The sequence below is a fragment of the Lithobates pipiens genome, unplaced genomic scaffold, assembly GCF_037356315.1.
Source record: "Lithobates pipiens isolate NorthernLeopardFrog02 unplaced genomic scaffold, aLitPip1_a1.2 Scaffold_22, whole genome shotgun sequence".
NCBI lineage: Eukaryota > Metazoa > Chordata > Amphibia > Anura > Ranidae > Lithobates > Lithobates pipiens.
The window spans coordinates 88,971,344-88,986,180 of NW_027507784.1; the positions used below are offsets into that span (position 1 = coordinate 88,971,344).

Genomic DNA, 14,837 nt, shown 5'->3' on the forward strand with positions numbered 1-14,837 from the left:
AAATAGGTAGTGCAAGAGCCTGCTGAGTGGATACAGATTGATTCGATTGTTTAGGTAGGCTCTCATATGACAATGTTTTAGTAAATCTAAAGTTAATTGTACAAAAATCGCTAGATCTACTAAAACTAGTAGGAGGATACACCTAAACATTCCATTTAGTTTCTATCCAGACAGGCCCTTGTACCACATAGTTGATAGTACATCTAAAGGTGATTGTAAAATTAGATTGTATAGTGTGTAGCCAGCTTTAGCGTTAACAAAACTATGTAATATGAGGACAAAGCTAAACAATAATTCGCACCCAGACACGCAGACTTTTTTCACTACATCAATAATGGTAGATCTACTGTATAGGGGATTGTACATTCAGATTGTATAGGGCAGTGGTCTCCAAACTGCAGCTGTTTGCTTAACTTTATCTGCCCCTTGAAGCATAATCCCTTCCCCTGACACCAACAATGGGGTATAATGCCTCCCAATTACACCAACAATGGGGCATAATCCCTTCCCCTGACACCAACAATGGGGCATAATCCCTTCTACTGACACCAACAATGGGGCATAATGACTCCCAATGACACCAACAATGGGGCATAATGCCTCCCAATGACACCGTCAATGGGGCATAATGCCTCCCAATGACACCAACAATGGGGCATAATCCCTCCCACCGACACCAAAAATGGGGCATAATTCCTGCCACTGACACCAACAATGGTGCATAATTCCTCCCACTGACACCAACAATGGTGCATAATTCCTCCCACTGACACCAACAATGGTGCATAATTCCTCCCACTGACACCAACAATGGTGCATAATTCCTCCCACTGACACCAACAATGGTGCATAATTCCTCCCACTGACACCAACAATGGTGCATAATTCCTCCCACTGACACCAACAATGGTGCATAATTCCTCCCACTGACACCAACAATGGGGCATAATTCCTGCCACTGACACCAACAATGGGGCATAATTCCTGCCACTGACACCAATAATGGGGCATAATTCTGCCCAATAACACCAACACCTCCCATTGGCCCTTTGTTTAGAAAGTTTGGAGACCCCTAGTATAGAGCAGTGGTTGTCAACTTATGAGCTAAAAGGGGCCTGAAACCAGGCACACCTAATGTTCAATATATGTAATGCTTGAGAGGACTGTCAGAGACTGCGGATCTAATAGAGGAGATGAGGGTCAGAGAGTGAGGACAGGATACATTGTTGGTGGGGAGATGCTGCAGAAGACAATAGGAAACTGGGAAGATGTTACATGAGGCTGCTAGAGATCAATGCTATCACCCTTATCAATGTTCCCACTACAGAATGCTGAGGGCCGAGGGCCACACATCATATACCAAAGGGCCACATGCAACTCTGGGACCGCATATTGGGCACCAGGGTATAGTGTATAGTCAGCCTTAGAATCTTTTACAAATAAAATTTCAAGTTTCAGCAAAGTAAAAAAAAAGCCAAAATTCATCAAACACGTTACAATCTGCCTGTACAATCTCCTTTTAGATCGATCTGTACTGCAGGTATGTAGTACAAGGGCTTTCTTGAAGATCTATGAATCGATGGGATAGTTTAGGTAGATACTTGTTTTACACCGTATTGGTAAATAGAAGGCCAGGTTCACACAATGTGTACTTTGGGAATGTGAGCAAAACCGCACACATTACTCGGCGACATTAAAGCATTACTAAACCCAGGACCCTGCATTCACTATATATGGTCTCCCACAGTACACAGAACATGGAAATTCAAATATTTTATTAAATATAAACTGCTAAATACCTTTTATCATCAGCAGTATATAGCAATCTCCATTCATCTCTGACTGTCCTATGAGGCTGCATGTCCCCTGACCCTCTGTCTGGACTGTGCTGATTGGCCCTGTGCTGATCACATGCACTCTCCCATAAAAAACAACAACTCTCTATCAATACACACCAAACTGAGCATGTGCAGAGTGACCCCAAGGCTCTGTACTATTAGGAGATGGATTGGGGACAGTGGAAAAGGGTGAGGATCAGAGAAGACAGGATCAAACAGCCTGTTTACACAATGCGGAGGATTAACCCCTTAGGTTCCACGGCGAGTACAACAAGCATGCTTTACTGCATAGACAGACTAATTTTACTGTTGTGGGTTTAGTAATACTTTAACTGTTATTAGCCCTCCAAGCATCTACTAATGCATGTTTTCACGTGTGCCAAACCACATGGTGCCGCAACACTAAGTAGATCGAAGTGATTTTCAGTGTTTCTTGCGTGTAGGGCAGCCCATTGACATGAACAGGCTGCCCTACACATGCTGCGCAGGAATACACGCATGCGCCTTTGCATCTGTATGGAGTTGGCCCAGCCTAAAGGAGATTGTACAGTTAGATTGTTACATGTATGGTGAGCCTTTAATAGAAAACAATTTGCAGTAGTTGTGTTCAGTTGTTAAACAATAAATTATTGTACAAGTAGAGGGATTATTTTTGCTGCTTACTTAGGATACGTCATATAGTAAAGTGTGTTCTATATTATATATTCTATATATTTTAGAATTATTATAGAGATTTGCTTCTTAACAATGAACTTCTCTTATTAATATACAATTGAAAGTGTTACATTATATCCATACAATAATACAAATAAATACCTGTTGGTCCTGCCAGAAATCTTCTGAGCTGATAACTTCCTGTGCCCTCTGCTGCTCATCCATTGATGCAGTACAGTGAGTGAGTGTTGCCACCCTAGCACAGGAAGTGTGTTACTGGCAGGATCACCAGGTGAGAATAAAGGGGAAAAGTCTGACAAATTACCCTAATGTAAGTCTCTTATATTGGCGATCAGTGGGGAGAATGCTCCTTACATTGGTGATCAGTGAGAAGAATGCTCCTTACATTGGTGATCAGTGGGAAGAATGTTCCTTACATTAGTGATCAGTGGGAAGAATGTCCCTTACATTGATGGTCAGTGGGAAGAATGCTCCTTACATTAGTGAACAGTGGGAAGAATGCTCCTTACATTGGTGGTCAGTGGGAAGAATGCTCCTTACATTGGTGATCAGTGGGAAGAATGCTCCTTACATTGGTAATCAGTGGGAAGAATGTTCCTTACATTGGTGATCAGTGGGAAGAATGCTCCTTACATTGGTGATCAGTGAGAAGAATGCTCCTTACATTGGTGGTCAGTGGGAAGAATGCTCCTTACATTGGTAATCAGTGGGAAGAATGCCCCTTACATTGGTGATCAGTGAGAAGAATGCTCCTTACATTGGTGGTCAGTGGGATAAATGTCCCTTACATTGGTGATCAGTGGGAAGAATGCTCCTTACATTGGTGATCAGTGAGAAGAATGTTCCTTACATTGGTGGTCAATGGGAAGAATGCTCCTTACATTGGTGATCAGTGGGAAGAATGCTCCTTACATTGGTGATCAGTGGGAAGAATGCTCCTTACATTGGTGATCAGTGAGAAGAATGTTCCTTACATTGGTGGTCAATGGGAAGAATGTTCCTTACATTGGTGATCAGTGGGAAGAATGCTCCTTACATTGGTGATCAGTGGGAAGAATGCTCCTTACATTGGTGATCAGTGGGAAGAATGCTCCTTACATTGGTGATCAGTGAGAAGAATGCTCCTTACATTGGTGGTCAGTGGGAAGAATGCTCCTTACACTGGTGATCAGTGGGAAGAATGCTCCTTACATTGGTGGTCAGTGGGAAGAATGCTCCTTACATTGTTGATCAGTGGGAAGAATGCTCCTTACATCGGTGATCAGTGGGAAGAATGCTCCTTACATCGGTAATCAGTGGGAAGAATGCTCCTTACACTGGTGGTCAGTGAGAAGAATGCTCCTTACATTGGTGGTCAGTGGGAAGAATGCTCCTTACATTGGTGATCAGTGGGAAGAATGCTCCTTACATTGGTGGTCAGTGGGAAGAATGCTCCTTACATTGGTGATCAGTGGGAAGAATGCTCCTTACATTGGTGGTCAGTGGGAAGAATGCTCCTTACATTAGTGATCAGTGGGAAGAATTACTGCCATATATATAGCTAAAAATATCAACAGGGAACCCCTATCAACCCCTGGAGGAACCCTGGTTGAGAAAAGCTGAGATAGACTTTAAAATAATAATGTGGGGCTAAAAATAACTTAATTTAAGGGTATGCCTCAATTTAGATAGATTAATATAGGGGCGGGTACCATCATTCACAATGGTGGCTGCTCTCAAGGGGTATACGGCACTCGAGGCTACATATGGGACTTTGATACGGTTGAGACAGGTCCCTCTTGGGAATGTTTACAGCAAAATCCCTGTTTTGCAAGCAACATCTCGAAAATCTCCTCAAAAATCTCTCAACATCAGCGAGTTGTATGTGCCTCCAGCTTCCTGTCCCTGACCCCCCCCCCCCCCCTTCCGGCTTGCTATATTGAATATCCAGACATATTAGAACCCAACGTCCCTTAGACTAGTTTCACAATGAGGTATTTTACAGGCGGAACTGCCTCTTCTGTAGCCCCAGTGCGAAAGCCTGAGTGCTTTCACAATGGGGCGGTGCGCTTGCAGAATGGGAAAAAAAGTCCTGCAAGCAGCATCTTTGGGGCGGTGCGGGAGCGGTGTATACATCACTCGTAAATCGCCCCTGCCATTGAAATCAAAGGGCAGCGCTGCCGAAGCGCCTGCAAACGCTTTAAAAGTGGCGCTTTTCGGGCGCTTTTAACTTTTTCCTCGGGCACTAGCAGGGGTTGAAAAAGCCCCACTAGAGGCCGAAAAGTGCTGCTATAACATTGTTAAAGCGCCGCTAAAACTAGTAGCGCTTTACCGCTAATGCCCCCCGCCCCAGTGTGAAAGTAGCCTTAGTGTCTCCCGTGACTGCCGTGGGGGGGGACTACCTTCAGGTGCCTCTATTGCGCTGTCCTAGTATCCTGGTTTCCCCGGATGATAATAATTGACTCCTCCTGAGGAAGCGTCTTATGCTGTGAAACATGTCGAGGACCATGTCAAGATTTACTACATCCGGCACCCCTTGTATTCTTGGGGGTTCATCGACCCTCTAAATTCTTTTAAGCATCATGCATGGCTGTAACCTTTGATTGTATATACTGTATTTTTTTTCATAAATGTTTTTTTGCCTCTTCCCTTTCCCCCTTTTAATCATGCTTTTCGATAAATAAATTGTTATATTTTATGATACTTTTTGTCCAATCCTTGGGTACTGAGATATTCCAGTTCTTTCTATTTCTGCCAGGGGCATGCTTGGGGCAGCCCCAGGCTTCCCTTTTCAACATAAGATATCTCACCAATATTTATAGAAAACTACAAAAAACTATTTTCTCATTTCTCATATTAAAGATCCTTATTCCAATAGCTGAAATTGATCACTTTGAAATAAAAACACGTAAAAAAAAAAAAAAAATGACACATTAAGAACTAACCCCTGGCATACTCAAGGTAGTTTACATTTGGTAAATGATAGGAGCTGCGCTCTAAATAATGATATATCCCAAAAAAACGATATAAAACACACTTAAAAATAAAAATCAGAAAGTCCCATTAGTAAACTATGTGACAAAAAAAAAAAAAAAAAACAATTGCGTCCTCCAAATTTATAATGAGAGATCTTGAAAATCCTTCAATATAGAAGGAAGATGGATGACCCAAAACACACCATGCTGTGACTTCCTCCTATGATTATGACAGACAATAGTGAATTCACCATCACAGAGAGTGAACGCTTACCAGCTGCACAAGTTTTAACAGCCAGCCAGGGCCTTTTCCTCCAAGAACTGCAAATGGTCGATCGAACCACAGGCAGCCTCCATACACCACTATAGACGGATGATCTTGTAGCTGAATGAAGAACCCGGCATTCAAATTCACGCCCGAAAAAGATGATCAAACCATCCCAAAGGAAAGGGAGGAAAGAATCGCTATAAGTAAAACCAGATGGTGTTTATTAAATAAAAACAGTAACACTTACATGTGGGTAAAATGTTACCAGTGTAGAACATAAGCCGCCCGGCTATGATACAAACGCCCGTCCAATCAGGACACTACAGCGAGGTCAGCATATCGCTGCCCTTGACGCGTTTCGTCACAAGTCTGACGTCGTCCTGGGATACGGGTTTGTCACATGGTTCACTAATGTGTTTTGGTTCATCCATCTTCTTTCTATATCGAAGGATTTTCAATTTTTTTTTTTTTTTTTTGTCACATGGTTCACTAATGAGACTTGCTGATTTTTATTCCTAAGTGTGTTTTATATCTTTTTTGGGATATATGTCATTATTTAGAGCGCGGCTCCCATCATTTACCGATTTTGTTTGTGTGTATATCTCACTTTGAGCTGCAAGCTGCTTTCAGAGGTTATGATACAGCGCGGTTTTCTTCTTGCACGTATTAGTTTACATTTGTAGAATTGCACCCAAAAATATCTCTATTATCTTTGATGTAAAGGTTTCCCCAAGCAAACAAAGGTAGGTTCAAATAAGTGTAAGGTTCTTCTCACCGGAATTTCCAAAGAACTTGAATTATTGCCAATTGTGATATCAGAAAGTTAATATATAACGGCGGTATCTGATGGAGCAGAGCAAATATTTAACATATCTGACCTAGGGCTGAAACAACGAATTGATTAATCGACAGCTAATCGATTATGAAATGAATCGATTACTATTTTCATGATCGATTAATCGGCCAGTAACATAAAGGGGTTAAAAAAAAAAACGAAAACTTGAAATTTTACTTTATAGTACAAAAAGAGCAAATAATCACTACTGTAAATATTACTTTCACAGTTCTACAGTAAAAGAAATGAGCCCCTTACAGTAGTGAGTATCTGCTTCTTTTTTTACTATAAAGGGCTCATTTTTGTTTTTTTAACCCCATTATGTTACTAAACGTCTTAGACCTGGTTCACATCTATGTGATTTTTGGTGCGTTTCGTAGAAACGCACTACAGTTCATTTACATGGTTTCCTATGGGACACGTTCATATTTGTGCTTTTTTCAGCCGCTGCGTATTTGGAAAGGGTCAGGGACTTTTTATAAAATGCAAAAAGGTGCTTTTTTTGGTTCAATATACTTCAATGGAGAAGCTGCAGAAAAGCATGTAATGCGTTTTTGCAGCAATTTGTGTTTTTCTAATCTGCCCAACAACAAATTGGCCAAATAAATTCAAAGACGCAAATCACAGCAAAGTCGTGCGCCCAAAAATCAGAACGCACAGCGAAAAGCACTGCAGAAACAGATCAAAAGCAAAACTGCATAGGTGTGTACCGAGCCTTACGCCAGCCACACCGATACATTTTCAGACAAGAATATTCAGACGAAAAATATTTGCACATTCGCTGAATGAAAGAATGTTGTTGAAAATTTCTGTTGAATGTAATTTATGAACGAAAATCACAAACACTGTCTGAAAATTCCTTTGACCGAGAAGTTTTCTATTATTTCCAAATTTTCCCATCACTGTGGTTGAAAATGAGTGTTGATTTAACTCCACTAACTATTAGAAAATTGAACGAACGTTCTTAAAATTATTATTTTTTTTGAAGGAAGACATTGTTTGTTTGTTTTTTAAATGAAAAACAAAATTGATCTCTGAGTCTGATGATATTTACCAGATTCACCCTTTAATAGTATATACAGTATATCTCTTCTAATAGTATACACAGTATATCTCTCTGGTGATAGTACAGTATATCTCTTGTGGTGGAGATTTTGAAATATAATATTTATAGCAAGGAGCTCCAAGGGAGCCATTGTGAGGACTTTCTAATTAACTTAGTATGCCCCGTTTTGTATGTTTAAATAAATTAGATTGTTATCCTTTTCGCACATGTATCATTCGTTCTTAATTTCATGGTTTGATTCATATAGATAAAAGGTTTTTAATCACTTATTTTATGTATAGGTAAGTATATAAGTGAGCTAGGCAAATTAGCCTTAACACTCTCCTCTAATAGTATATACAGTATATCTCCTCTAATAGTATATACAGTATATATCTCCTCTAATAATATATACAGTATATTTCTTCTAATAGTATATACAGTATATCTTCTCTAATAGTGTATAGAGTATATCTCCTCTAATAGTATTTACATTATATTTCCTCTAATAGTATATACAGTATATCCCTCTAATAGTATATACCGTATATACTCGAGTATAAGCCGAGATTTTCAGCCTCTTTTTTGAGGCTGAAAGTGCCCCCCTCGGCTTATACTCGAGTCATCGCTGTCTGCCTGCTCGATCAGCGTGTCGAGCAGACAGACAGCGGCCATTCTATTCTAATTCAAAAGCCGCGCCTCCGGCTCCGCCTTCGCCTGTGATAGGCGGAACACTGAATTTCCCAGCAGCCTGTGTTCCGCCTATCACGGACATCCGCTCATCCTCGTACTACGGACGAGGATGAAAGGATGGCCGTGATAGGCGGAACACAGACTGCTGGGAAATTGTGTTCCGCCTATCACAGACAGGGAGGCGCGGCATTTGAACAGGAAAATGGGCGCCGACGAAGAGCGGTGATCCTGGGACGGGACCGGACGGAGGCTCGGCTCGGCTCGGGACGGGACGGGACCGGACGGAGTCTCGGGACGGGACGGGACCGGACCGGACGGAGGCTCGGCTCGGGACGGGACGGGACCGGACGGAGGCTCGGGACCGGACGGAGGCTGGGGACACAGGTAGGCTGGACACACAAGGCCTCACACACACACACACACACACACACACACACACACACACACACACACACACACACACACACACACACACACATGGATGGACACACACACAGGGATGGATGGATGGATGGACGGACACACACACAGGGATGGATGGATGGATGGACACACACACACACACAGGGATGGATGGATGGATGGACACACACACACACAGGGATGGATGGATGGATGGACACACACACAGGGATGGATGGATGGATGGACACACACACAGGGATGGACAGGCATATCTCACCCTCGGCTTATACACGAGTCAATAGGTTTCCCAGTTTTTTGGGGGTAAATTGGGGGCCTCGGCTTATACTCGGGTCGGCCTATACTCGAGTATATACGGTACATTATATCTCCTCTAATAGTGTATACAGTATATCTCTTCTAATAGTTTATATTGTCACACAAGCTTATGATCTCAATATTCAAATATGTAAATGGTGATTCTACCATAGGGAGGAAACTATTTAGTCTCAGGTCCCTCAAGAAGACACGCGGCCACTCAATGAAGTGGTTTAACCTTAACCTCCCTGGCGGTATGTGCTAAAAGCGGTACAATTATTTTGCATGAAAATTTGACATTTTATATTGTAGTCCTGTAATTCTTAGGAATAACTCACTTTAAATCTGTCCAAACCAGAGTCTAGCAGACATCCTGGCTATGATAAAGTTTGAAAAATGAAATCATAAATTATAATATAATAAATAACTATAAATAATTATACCAAATAATAATATAACAATAATAAAAATTATTCAATAATGTAATCAAATCAAAAACACTGAAATTTGCTCAGTTGCAGAATTGTCACTATCATTACTTTTCAGTATTTGATGACGGATCTCCCCACAAATCGCTATCCCTCAATTCTGCGAGTGATTCTAATTTATTATCGCTGTTTTCTAGCTGGTCTAAAATCATTTTTGATGTAAAGGGACAGTTTTGGTTGCTATGGACAATCCCCAGTTTCCAGGCATAAAGAACAGTTTTTATTATATAAAACTGCATGCAGGACACTGGACAGACCACTAGGGACAAAGGGGATGTGAAATAATTACATACAGCAATGTAATCTGTAAGATTACATTATACTGTATGTATAGTGTGTGTTTCACTTTTTGAATTTGGCGCTGAGGGGGGGGGGGGGAAGGGGGGGGGGTTAGTGCTGAGCAGTGTGAGAGAGTGTAATGCCCCATTCTCTATTTTTCGGTTGGAAAAAGTTCAGATCAGAAATTCCAATCATCTGTACAAATTCCAACATGCAAAATTCCTACGCATGCTCGGAAACAATTCGACGCATGCTCTGAAGTATTAAACTTAATTTTCTCGGCTCGTTGTAGTGTTGTACATCACCGCGTTCTTGACGGTCAAAATTTTAGAGAACTTGTGTGACTGTGTGTATGCAAGCCAAGCTTGAGTGGAATTCCGTCGGAAAAACCATCCAAGATTTTTCAGATGGAAATCCCACTCGTGTGTACGGGGCATCACAGACACTTCCGGCTTAGACAACTGCAGCCGGCAACCCTGCTGGGAAGTCATAGTCCAGTGTGAATAATGTGCCCGGGTTTCAGACAGTCAGGATGCATGATTCCAAACCCGAACTGTCCGGGGGAATCCCGGACAGGTGGCAATCCTAATCCAATCACATGTAAGTAAAAATGTTTTTTTAGATTTCCCTCTGTATATATTTGGGTATTGCTTGCACAGTGAAGCTTTACTTCATTTACTAAGCTCTGGAGCAACTGCATTTCCAGAGTGCACAGTCTATTTGCCTCTATGTAGTTTGCTCCGGAGCACTGCGAATCCGCGCTCCGCTGTGCTGTGATGTGTGAGGAGGTTGCAGAGCATTGTTAGAATTTATCTCTGATTCAAGTTAATGGCTCTCCAGGGAGCCAACAATGAGCAGCCCTTGTTCCTCAGCTGATAATCAATTCAGACAAATGTCAACAGTTTCATTCAGAGTCCCTGAGGAGGTCAGGGGGGAAGCAGAGGAGGTCAGAAGACACTTTACATCCACCATTCATTGTATATAGAGGAATGTCAGGAGCAGACGTAGCACCAGACTTCATATCACCTATGTATACCCATCTAATACCTTCACTTCTATCTACCAGGCCAGGGCGGTCTTGTCACCCAAACTTTCTGACTCTTATGCCCTGTACACACGGTCCGACATTCCGACGACAAAATCTTTTGGATTTTTACCAACAGATTTTGGCCCAAACTTGTCTTGCACACACACGGTCACACAAAGTTGTCGTAAAATCCGATCGTTCAGAACGAGGTGACGTAGAACGCGTACGACAGGACTATAAAGAGGCCAGTAGCCAATCGCTTTCATCTTGTAATTTATTCTGAGCATGCGTGGCACTTTGTGTGTCGGGATTGTCTACACACGATTGGAATTTAAACAATCATATTTTGTTGTCGGAAAATTTTAGATCCAGATCTCAAACTTTGTGTGTCAGAAATACAGACAGAAAAAGTCAGATGGAGCCCACACACGATCGGAATTTCCGAAAACACAGGCCGATCGCACATTTTCCATCGGAAAGTCCAACCGTGTGTACACGGCATTACTGTATAAATATCATTTTTTGTATTTTGATGCATGTTCAGGCTCTGGGCCCTCAATGTCAGCCCTTATTTTGTTAGAAGCAACTTCAATTTGATAAAAATGTCCAACCTAGCCATTCTATTGCATACCTCCCATCATGCTGAGATGGGAATGAGGGACACCTACTAATGGGCATAGGACAAGCCCCAAAAAAAGGTTAATTAACCACTTAACGTTTAAAACTGTTTTTCTTGCTAGAACCTTTTTTTCTTGCTCTATTACTTAGAAGCCCCAAACATTATATATTGTTTTTTTCTTACACCCTAGAGAATAAAATGGTGGTCACTGGAATACTTTTTTTCTCACCGTATTTGCGCAGCGGTCTTACAAGCGCACTTTTTTTTGGAAAAAAATCACAAGACAGCAGTGAAATTAGCCCAATTTTTTTTATATTGTGAAAGATAATGTTACGCTGAGTAAATTGATACCCAACATGTCACGCTTCAAAATAGCGCCCCCGCTCGTGGAATGGCGACAAACTTTTACCCTTTAAAATCTCTATAGGCGACGTTTAAAAAATTATACAGGTTGCATGTTTTAGTTACAGAGGAAGTCTAGGGCTAGAATTATTGCTCTCGCTCTACCGATCGCGGCGATATCTCACATGTGTGGTTTTAACACCGTTTTCATATGCGGGCGCTACTCACGTATGCGTTCGCTTCTGCGCGCAAGCTCGGCGGGACAGGCATGTTTAAATTTTTTTATTATTATTATTTATTTTACCTTTTATTTATTTTTACACTGTTTAAGAAAATTTTTTTTTCACTTTTATTCCTATTACAAGGAATGTAAACATCCCTTGTAATAGAAAAAAACATGGCAGGTCCTCTTAACCTCCCTGGCGGTACGAATATTTCAGGTTTTAGGTGCTGAAAGCGGTACAATTATTTTGCATGAAAATTTGGCGTTTTATATTGTAGTCCTGTAATTCTTAGGAATAACTCACTTAAATCCGTCCAAACCAGAGTCTAGCAGACATCCCGGGTATGATAAAGTTTGAAAAATTAAATCATAAATTATAATATAATAAATAACTATAAATAATTGTACCAAATAATAATATAACAATAATAAAAATTATTCAATAATGTAATCAAATCAAAAACACTGAAATTTTCTCAGTTGCAGAATTGTGACTGTCATTACTTTTCAGTATTTGATGACGGATCTCCCCACAAATCGCTATCCCTCAATTCTGCGAGTGATTCCAATTTATTATCGCTATTTTCTAGCTGGTCTAAAACCATTTTTGATGTAAGGGGACAGTTTTGGTTGCTATGGACAATCTCCAGTTTCCAGGCATAAAGAACAGTTTTTATATTAGAAAACTGCATGCAGGACACTGCGCAGACCATTAGGGACAAAGGGGATGTGAAATAATTACATACAGCAATGTAATCTGTAAGATTACATTATACTGTATGTAATGTGTGTGTTTTACTTTTTGAATTTGGCGCCGATCTCCGTCCCCGTGCGTCGCAACGCTCGCAGGGAATGGAGATCAGCTCCGTGATGAATCGAGTGGAGGACGAGCCGCTCGTACAGCGCGGGGACATCGCTGAATCCGAGGGAGAAGGTAAGTAAAGCTCCTCCTGCATTCAGCGATGCGGTCCCGAGTCTGGCTCGGGGTTACCGCTTTTGGTGTAAAACTTCCACCCCGAGCCAGACTCGGGAATACCGCCAGGGGGGTTAAATATGAGATCTGGGGTCAAAAAGGTTTACGAAAGGCAAATAGACTGTGGCACTTTAGTCAATGCCCCTCAAATGCTGACTTCCATCATCCAATCATGTGCAAGCAAAAAATATGTTTTTTTTTTTTTTACCTTTGGTTATTCCTTGCAAACTGAAGATTTACATCATTTACTAAGCTCTGGAGTGACCGCTTTTGCAAAGTGCACAGTCTATTTGCTTTTAATAAAGCAAAGTAATGGGATTGTGATACTCTTTCAGTTGCTGTAATGGGCACTTTTACAGGCATACCCCACTTTTAAAGCGGTAGTAAACCCGCTGATGTTTTTTTATTTTTTTTCCTGACCTGCAAAGGAATAGTCATAATGAGCTAGTATGCACCATACTAGCTCATTATGAAATACTTACCTTAGAACGAGGCCCCGACATCTGGCCCGATCCACGCCGAGGGAGCTGACAGGTTCCTTCGGCGTTTCTTCCGGGTATCGCGGCTCCGGCGCTGTGAGTGGCCGGAGCCGCGATATCGTCACTCCCGCGCATGCACGCGGGAGATTTCTTTCCGGCAGCCGAGAATCTCCTGTGCACATGTGCTGCTGCAGTCAGTGGAGCATTGCGAGGGGAATATCTCCTAAACCATACAGGTTTAGGAGATATGTTTTGTTACCTACCTTTTTGTTACCCTTATTATAGGATTTCCTGTAGGTAAAAGTCATAAAAATGACTATACAACCGCTTTAAGTACACAATGGGGTTTATTTACTAAAGCTGAAAAGTGCAAAATCAGGCTCACTTCTGTAAAGAAACCAATGAGCTTCTAACCCCAGCTTGTTCTATTAAGCTTTGGTAATAAAAACCTGGAAGCTCATTGGTTTCGATGCAGAAGTGAGCCTGATTTTACACTTTCCAGCTTTAGTAAATAAACCCCATTGCGTACTTAAAGAGGAAGTAAACCATGATGGGTTTACTTCCTCTTTGATTCCCTGCAAAGGTAAAGCATAATGGACTACTATGCATTGCATCGCATAGTAGTCCATTATGTGTCACTTACCTGACACAGGAGCCAGCGAAGTCACCGCTGTCCCCTGTAGTCCGGAGCCTCCATCTTCTTGGTGGGGTCTCGCTGCTCCGGCGCTGTCATTCGACAGAGCCACGATGACGTCACTCCCGCGCATGCGCATGGGAGCCGCCACTCGTGGCATATCGCCGTTGACAGCGGCGCGCTCAGTGCGCATGTGCCGTAGACAGCGGTGCCTGTCTTTTGGCAAATATCTCCTAAACCGTCTGGCTCGGGGTAGGAATATACTGACAGGAGCGGTAACCCCGAGCCAGACTCGGGATGGCTTCGCTCGATGCAGGGGAGGACACAGGGAGAGTTACTCACCTTGTCCCCTGGATCCAGCGATGTCCGCCGCGCTGTGTGATCGAGCTGACCTCCGCTCGATTCACAGTGCCGAATGCCGCCGAGCTCCGTTCCCTGCGACGTTACGGCGCACGGGAGCGGAGAACGGCGGCAAATTCAAAAAAGTCAAAACACATAAAACACACACAGCACTGTAATCTTACAGATTACAGTGCTGTATTAAAAAATACACACCCCCTTTGTCCCTAGTGGTCTGTGCCGTGCCCTGCATGCACTTTTATATTATAAATACTGTTTTTTACTGCCTGGAATGTGGAGATTTTCCATAGCAACCAGAAAGTGTAAATTTTTCAGTGTTTTAGGATTTTATTACATTATTGAATAATTCTTATTATTCTTTATTATATTATAAACTTTATCATAC

At 42.0% G+C, this 14,837-nt stretch overlaps 1 protein-coding gene across 1 annotated transcript in view; it reads left to right on the plus strand.

Moving 5' to 3' along the window:
* Positions 1–14,837, plus strand: part of LOC143923913 (homeobox protein Hox-A4a-like) — a 67,101-nt gene that overhangs the window by 1,303 nt on the left and 50,961 nt on the right. The window lies entirely within an intron of this gene.